This window comes from Ornithorhynchus anatinus, chromosome 5, assembly GCF_004115215.2.
Source record: "Ornithorhynchus anatinus isolate Pmale09 chromosome 5, mOrnAna1.pri.v4, whole genome shotgun sequence".
In the NCBI taxonomy this organism is placed as follows: Eukaryota; Metazoa; Chordata; class Mammalia; order Monotremata; family Ornithorhynchidae; genus Ornithorhynchus; species Ornithorhynchus anatinus.
Window position 1 is genome coordinate 31,556,833 of NC_041732.1, and position 8,573 is coordinate 31,565,405.

The 8,573-nt window shown below is 43.6% G+C and overlaps 1 non-coding gene across 1 annotated transcript; it reads left to right on the forward strand.

Annotated features, from left to right (window-relative positions):
• Positions 1–3,337: 3,337 nt before the first annotated feature.
• Positions 3,338–3,474, forward strand: LOC114812575. Its single transcript, XR_003760226.1, has one exon. It is a non-coding gene; the product is annotated as a small nucleolar RNA SNORA7 (small nucleolar RNA).
• The last annotated feature ends 5,099 nt before the right edge of the window (positions 3,475–8,573 follow it).

Sequence of the window (8,573 nt, forward strand, 5' to 3'; positions counted from 1 at the left end):
TCTTTCCCTGCCACATTCCACCTTAAAATAAATTGTTCCAAGCACCCTCCCCGAATCCAAAGACATTGCAGAATTTTTTCATACACCTTGCAGCAATGTGGAGGGCCCACCATGGTCCAAACAAGGGACCCTTTTCCGTTTTCATTTTCACCAAAATAATTTGAGATTCTATACTTAGCCCAAAGTAAATGATTTTTAGCCCAATGATGGATGACCTTTAGTTTCTGTATGTTTGATTTCTGGGGATTTTGAGTGGTGAAATCAACGCTGTGTCTTTTATGGAGTAATTGTGAGCCCTGGAAACACTGCACAAACCATGAATCCATCATTTGTATTTATTGAGCCCTTACTGTGTTCAGAGCACTGAACAAATTGCTCAGGAGAGTACAACAGAACTGGTAGACAGGTTCCCTGCCCAAAGAGAGCTTACAGTCTAGAGGGTGATTTCTGTCTGCATTCCTCACTGTCTAGGGAACTGGACCCAGTGACAGGTTTCCCTACAGGTCCTTAGACCCAGCCTTAGACCCAGAGCAAGTTACTTACTTCTCTGTGCCTCAGTTTCCTCAGCTGTAAAACAGGAATAACATTTCTTCCTCCCTCCCTCATAGACTGCAAAGCCCCATGTGGAACTGAGACAGTGTTATGATCTGATTATCTTCAGTTTATTCTAGCTTTTAACACAGAATTTAGCACAATAAATAATAAGCACTTAAAAAAGACCATTATCATTGTCCATACATATTCCATATTGGTCATTAACAGAATTGCAACCAGTATATTGAGAAGAGAAAGACATTTTCTATCAGTCCTCATTTTTTAATGATGATTTTGCTTTAATTCTGTCTTTGTGCATCCTGATACTGCAGGGAGACTATTCCAGGTGAGAAGCTGCCAGTGTAGCTCATGAGAAAGAGAGTGTTTTGATATATGAGAGCGCCTTGGATGGCAATAGGGACCAGAGCACCCTAGTAATTAGATAGTCGTTGAAAACCACTTTATTAAAGAAGTAAGGGTCTTTTTGGTTATGAAAACCAAGAATCAGGTAAAAATTGTGAGTTTCTGACCAAAAACCATCTGAGGCAGCTGGGAGAGAGCTGTTCCATGGACTTTCAGGAAGTATTGGCAAAAAGACTGAGAAGAGGCTGGTACTCTCCCTGGTTCTCTTCTTTCTCTTGCCACAAACTCTTCTAGCCTACCCTCTGGCTGCCTCTCCCACCTCCACTGCTGGGACTCTTGCTTCTGAGGCTCAGGCAAGCAATCAGTGGTATGAAAGTGAAAGTTTGGGAGAATACAATACAATAGAGGCAATAAATACAATCCCTTCCCACAAGAAGCTTACAGGATCGCGACCCCTGCTACTTGATTCTAGTTTAAATCACTTTAGGATCTTAGACTCTCTGGAGGGCACTTCGATTCTGAGATGCCGATGTCGGTCCAGTTACAGTTCACTGTGAGTGACAGTCTTCATCGGATGGCTGGATGGCAGGTCATTGTCATGGTTTTACGTCTGCCCTTTTCAAGTTCTCACCTTGACAGAGTCTGCTTTCACTGCATATTCAGGGGTGGAGAAACTACTCTCCACCAGCTTTAAAGTAGTCAATCACCATGTCCCTTCATCTCACCCAGCTACTCTCTTACTACAACCCAGCCCACACACTTTGCTCCTCTGATACTAACCTTCTCATTGTATCTTGAGCTCATGTATCTCACCGCAGACCTCTTGCCGGCCTCCTGCCTCTGGCCTGGAACGACCTCCTTCCTCAAATCCGACAATCTCTCTCACACTTCAGACGTATTGAAGGCACGTCTCCTTTAAGAAGCCTTTCCTGACTAAGCCCTCCTTTCCTCTTCTCCCTCTCCTCTCTGGGCCACCCTGACTTGCTCCCTTCATTCTCTTAGTCTACAGCGCTTATGCGGAGAAGCAGCGTGGCTCAGTGGAAAGAGCACGGGCTTTGGAGTCAGGGCTCATGAGTTCGAATCCCAGCTCTGCCACTTGTCAGCTGTGTGACTGTGGGCAAGTCACTTAACTTCTCTGTGCCTCAGTTCCCTCATCTGTAAAATGGGGATTAAGACTGTGAGCCCCACGTGGGACAACCTGATTCCCCTATGTCTACCCCAGCGCTTAGAACAGTGCTCGGCACATAGTAAGCGCTTAACAAATACCAACATTATTATTATATCTGTAATTTATTTATATTAATGTCTGTCTTCCCGTTTAGACTGTAAGCACATTGTGGGCAGGACACATAATCAGCATGGCTTAATGGAAAGAGCACGAGCTTGGGAGTCAGAGGCCGTGGGTTCTAATCCCGGCTCCTCCACTTGTCAGCTGTTTGTCTTTGGGCAAGTCACTTAACTTCTCTGTGCCTCAGTTACCTCATCTGTAAAATGGGGATGAAGACTGTGAGCCCCACGTAGGGCTTAGAACAGTGCTTGGCACATAGTAAGTGCTTAACAAATACCATCATTATATTATTATTTTTATATCGTTCTCTCCTGAGTGCTTAGCACAGTGCTCTGCACACAGCAAGTGCTCAATAAATATGATCGACTGACTAACCTTTCTGTGTGCTCCCATAGACCCTCAGGTTATTGCTGCTCCCTATCTTGGTTCACAACTTAACCAGTCCTGAGGTGAGCTCACTTCTGAACAACAGTGCATAAGGTGCGTTGCAGTGTGCTTAGGTTGTTCCCTATAAACAGCTGAAACTGGGATTCAAATTGACTCAAGAACCATACAGCATGAATATAAAAATTCATTTTATTTTACTCCTGAAAAATTTCTGACTCTTCCCTTTCCCTTCCCCCTTGAAAATTTTGCCCCCTTCCCCTCTCCTCCACCTCCATATTGAATGGTATTTTTTATTTGCTGACTTGCAATTTTTACCTCAGCACCAGCTGCATTAGTCAGTACCATCAGGCCCCTGCTGTCCACTCTAATCCTTTTCTAAGGCTTGCAGCCCTGCCCTGAACAAAATGGAATGTGTGTGGTGGGTGGGAGAAGTGATAGTTATGGCCTGAAAGGGGACAGCACCCTCCCCCTCACTCTTCATCCCAAACCTGAGGCTTGTTCCATGACTGGGGGCACGGGGCTGCCAGCCAGGTAAGGGGGAGAGGTAAAGAGGGTGGTGGTTTGGTGGATTGGGGAGAATCAGTGAATTTAAAATTACAAGTAGAATAAAGAATCAATCAATGCTATTCATCGAGCCCTTACTGGGTGCAAAATATTGTATCGAGTTCTTGGGAGAGTATATTACAATCGAGTTGATAAACAGGATCCCTGCCCACAGGGAGCTTTTATTCATTCATTCATTTATTCAATCGCATTTATTGAGTACCCCTCTCAGGTCACACCTGGAGAGTTCCCAGTACTCTACCAGTCTCGACTACAGGAGGGAGAGTCAGGCAGAGGCATATCCATTCCATTCCTAGCTCGGGCAGTGGCTAACGAGTGGAAGGCAATTTGCTACAAATCAAAACTCACCTGTACCGGGCAGCAGCGGCATGAGAGAGAATCAAATTTACTGTGCGGAAGGAGGCAGTGGTAAACCACTTCCCTATTTTCACTAAGAAAACTCTAAGGATACACTACCAGAATGATTGCAGATGGTAGTGGGGCTTTCTGGGAGAGATGTGTCCATGGCATCATTATGGGTCCAAGATGACTAGACGGCATATTTATTGAGTGCTTACTGTGTGCAGAGCACTGTACTAAGCACTTGGGAAAGTACAATACAAGTAGAAACAGTGACATTCCCTGCCCACAGTTTGTTGATTGTAAAGAGAGTGTTCGATGAGTGAAGAAGTTGAGTTCCAAGGTATAGAAAAGGGGTGAAGAAAGGTATCAGTAACAGGGAATGGGGTGGAGTGAGAGGAGGAGGGGGTGAAGTGTGGTAAGAAAGGAAGTGAGTAGGAATTAGCTTTTCAACAGCATTCAGACATAACTGAGTCAGTTATGTCAGGACTGAGCATACAAAGGTTGAGGGGTGTCACCAAATAATGAAGATGTCCCCCCAGGGTGAGCATAATTATAGGGTGGTCTTATCTTGAACTATGGACAATTACTCTCCAAGAGGCCTTCTTTCAAAGCCTTCCTGAAGGCAACTCTCTTCCAAGAGGCCTTCCGTTGACTAAGCCTTCCTTTTCCTTTTCTTCAACTCTCTTCTGAAACATCCTGACTTGCTTCTGCTATTCATCCCGCTCCCAGCCCCACAGCACTGTTGTACATATCTGTAATTTATTTATTTCTATTAACGTTTGCCTCTCACTCTACACTGCAAGCTCACTGTGGGCAGGGAATGTGTATATTTTATTGTTATACTGTACTCTCCCAAGCACTTAGTACAGTGCTCTGCGCACAGTAAATTCTCGATCAATACGATTGACTATGGCAGCACTAAGTATTCATAAGGCTAGGATTCCCTTAAGGCAAGATTAGGGACCCCATATGTGTGATGTACCTTATATTGAAAGGCCACCTATGAATTTAAAGAGCACTGTTTCCAAAAGGAAAAATCAGAGTAGCAGGATTGGAAGATGTTTGACCTCTTCATATGTAGAACATTTTCTTTAAAGTTCCCATGTATCACTCACCAAAACTGCCCATGGTGAATTGTACATTGATTCCTCCAGATAAGTCAGTTCCCCATTTGGCAGGGGAGCAAGAAAAACAATTAGGAAACAATTATCCAGGTCTCTGGCATCAGGGGAGAGTATTGCATTTCTACTTAAGCACCTAAACTCAAGAATAAGACTATCACATTACACCCTTGAAAAGAAGGAAAAATAATCTCCTTGGGGGGTCCTTGGTGCTTCTTATAAAGCTGCCACATAGCATTATTCCAAATGCCATTGCCTTCGAAAAATGATTCTCCTCTATGTGACAGTGAAGGGGTAGGCAGCTGGCCCAGTGGCTTGTCCATTTGAAAATCAACTGTCATATAACATCCTGGGAACCAGGGACCTGGGAGTCAGAAGGACCTGGGTTCTAAGCCCGGCTCTGCCACGGATATTCTGTGTGATTTTACTTAGTGAGGTAAGTCACGTCACTTCTCTGTGCCTCAGTCACCTCAACTGTAAAATGGGGATTAAGACTGTGAGCCCTATTTGGACAGGAACTGCGTAGAACCCAATTACCTCATACCTACCCCGGTGCTTAGTACAGTGGCTGGCACATAGTAAGCTCTTAACCAATACCACAATCATTATCATTATTATTATTATTATTATTTCCATTTCAGTCAGGAAACATGAAGCCAGAGAATGGATTTTGTGGCATCCATGCAAAATCTAGTGTGAGCCTTTGTTTTATGAAGGTTTCCTTTTCCAATAAAACATCAAGTTCTGCTCTTAGAGTGCCCTGAAGTCAAATCTTGGAATGCCTGAGTGAAAATGGAAGTATGGGAGGAGTTAATCCTTAACAGATCAAAGACATTGTGTTCATCGTGTTCTTTTGCTTTCTTTCTGCTCTACTTAATGGCCATTTGGCAATGGTTTGTTTGAACTATAGTGTATTATTACTACCTTTCGACTCCACTATTAACAGAAGTCTCACCAATCACATTACACCTGAGTGAGATACAATGCTCCAGGTAGTACCTGGCTCATTGTGTAATAAAAATTGGAACAATTCTACTTCTTCTCTCCAAGAACTCCCCTAAAACCCAAAACAAGGCAAGTTTTAAAGGATCATAGCAACACCACCACTGGATCAGAACAATGACCCATCCAGTCCAGTATTCCAAGACATTGACAACATATTTGGAAGACCGTATGTTAATGGTTGACCTCACTGACACTACCAACTCTGTTAAATTCTACTCTCCCAAGTGTTTAGTACAGTTCTCTGCACACAATAAGTGCTCAATAAATATCATTGATTGATTGACATCTATTTTAATGTTTATTATTATTATGAAGCACGGTCAAGTTGTTCCTGATTCTTAGCGACTCTATGGATTTATTTTCTCCAGAAAGTCCTGTCTTCTGCCATAATCCGTAACCTTTTTAACAGTTCTTCCGATATGGTTGTTATGGCCTTTATCCATCTAGCTGCTGGTCTGCCTCTTTTAGGTTCTCCCTGACTTTTTCTAGCATTCTCAAGAGAATTAGTCCTCCTGATTATGTGTCCAAAATATGCTAATACAAGTCGAGTCATTTGGCCATCCAAAGACCACTTTGGCTTAATTTGCTCCAAAATCCATTTGTTTCTTTTTCGGGAAGTCCATGGTATTCACAAAATTCTTCTCCAACGCCACATTTCAAAAGAAGCAATGCTCTTCCTATCTTGCTTTTTCACTGTCCAGCTTCTGGGGTCTGTACATTGGCACTGGAAACACCATAGAATTGACCATTTGTATTTTTTTAACATTTAGGGATATATTATTTAATATTTCTAATTTTCCCTCTAGTCATTCCACTATGAACCATCTAGCAGTGAATTTATCTGTACCTCTTGACTTACTAATATTTTCTACCTGTACAACTTACTAAAGTAACCATTTCTATAGGCTGATCACCCTCTCTGGAGGAAGTATTTTTTGGAGTTTATTTTCAACTTTCCCTCACAAAGCAGCCACCTACTGTGTTCACCCTGCCCTTACCATTCTTCAGAAGGCTTCTTAGGGGAAGCAGCATGACCTAGTGGAAAGAATACTGGCCTGGGAGTCAGAGTACCTGTGTTCTAATCCTGAATTTGCTCCTGCCTGCTGGGTGACCTTGGGCAAGTCACTTATTCATTCATTCAATAGTATTTATTGAGCGCTTACTATGTGCAGAGCACTGTACTAAGCATTTGGAATATACAAATCGGTAACAGATAGAGACAGTTCCTGCCCTTTGACGGGCTTACGGTCTAATCGGGGGAAATGGACAGACAAAAACAATAGCAAAAATAGAATCAAGGGGATGAACATCTCATTAAAACAATAGCAAATGAATAGAATCAAGGTGATGTACATTTCATTAACAAAATAAATAGGGTAATGAAAATATATACAGTTGAGCGGATGAGTGCAGTGCTGAGGGGAGGGGAAGGGAGGGGGGAGGAGCAGAGGGAAAGGGGGGGAAGAGGGCTTAGCTGAGGAGAGGTGAAGGGGGGTAGAGGGGGAGCAGAGGGAGCAGAAGGAAAAGGGGGAGCTTAGTCTGGGAAGACCTCTTGGAGGAGGTGAGCTTTAAGTAGGGTTTTGAAGAGGGGAAGAGAATTAGTTTGGCGGAGGTGAGGCGGGAGGGCGTTCCAGGACCACAGGAGGACGTGGCCCCGGGGTCGACGGTGGGATAGGTGAGAACAGGGGACGGTGAGGAGGTGGGCGGCAGATGAGTGGAGCGTGTGGGGTGGGCTGTAGAAAGAGAGAAGGGAGGAGAGGTAGGAGGGGGCAAGGTGATGGAGAGCCTTGAAGCCTAGAGTGAGAAGTTTTTGTTTTGTTCGGAGGTTGATAGGCAACCACTGGAGGTTTTTAAGAAGGGGAGTGACATGCCCAGAGCGTTTCTGGAGGAAGATGAGCCAGGCAGCAGAGTGAAGAATAGACTGGAGTGGGGAGAGACAGGAGGAAGGGAGATCAGAGAGAAGGCTGACACAATAATCCAGCCGGGATATTATGAGAGTCTGTAACAGTAAGATAGCCGTGCCTCATTTTCTTCATCTTTTAAATGGGGATTCATTACCTGTTCTCCTTGTCCCTTAGACTGAGTCCCACGAGGGATTAGCACAATTTTCTTTTTATAATCATGCTTTCTTTCAACTTGTTTATTTTTCAGATGGAAGAGTTCAAATTCTTTCAATTTACCTTCACAAGAGAGCATCTTCCTTTACTTGATTATCTTGATTGCCCTTGTCTGAAACTGATCCAGTTTTTTATGTCTTCCCTATGATGTGACCAACAATGGACACAGTATCCCAAGTGGTTATAGGTTTGTCTGTGGGGGGAGGGGGGTGGATTGGAGGGCTGCAGGGTGCACTGGGGAATTATATAGTGGCTAAGCTATATCGTTCATTTCCTATCCTCTCTGGCACAATAATCAACATTTAGCTGGGCTTTTTGGCAGCTGCTGCACCTTGGGGCAATTGATCAATTTAAAATAGCAGCCAATAATGACTCAGGTTCTCATTCCTGAGTTCTGACAGATAGTTCTGAGCACATCATGTTAAAATTTGGATTATGTTCCCCTGAGTAAATTACTTTGGCTTGCTCACAGTGAAGTTCATCTACCATTATTCAGCCCTGTCACTCAGCTGAGGCCTTCCTGGAGTCGATTTCAATCTTCATATCATTTCACTACTTGGAACTGTTTAATGTCATCTGTACATTTTTACATTCCAGTGCCCCTCCCCTGCTCCAAAGCAGTATCTAGATTGCAAGCTCCTTGTGGGATCAGTTACTGTGGTATTCATTCAGTGCTTACGATGTGCTAAGCACTGTACTAAGCGCTAGGGTAGATACAAGATAATCAGGTTGGACACAGTCCCTGTCTCATATGGGACTCAAAATCTAAGGGATAGAGAATCAGGTATTTAATCTCCATTTTGCAGTTAAGGAAACTGACTTTTCCAAGGTTACACACGAGAGAAGTGACAG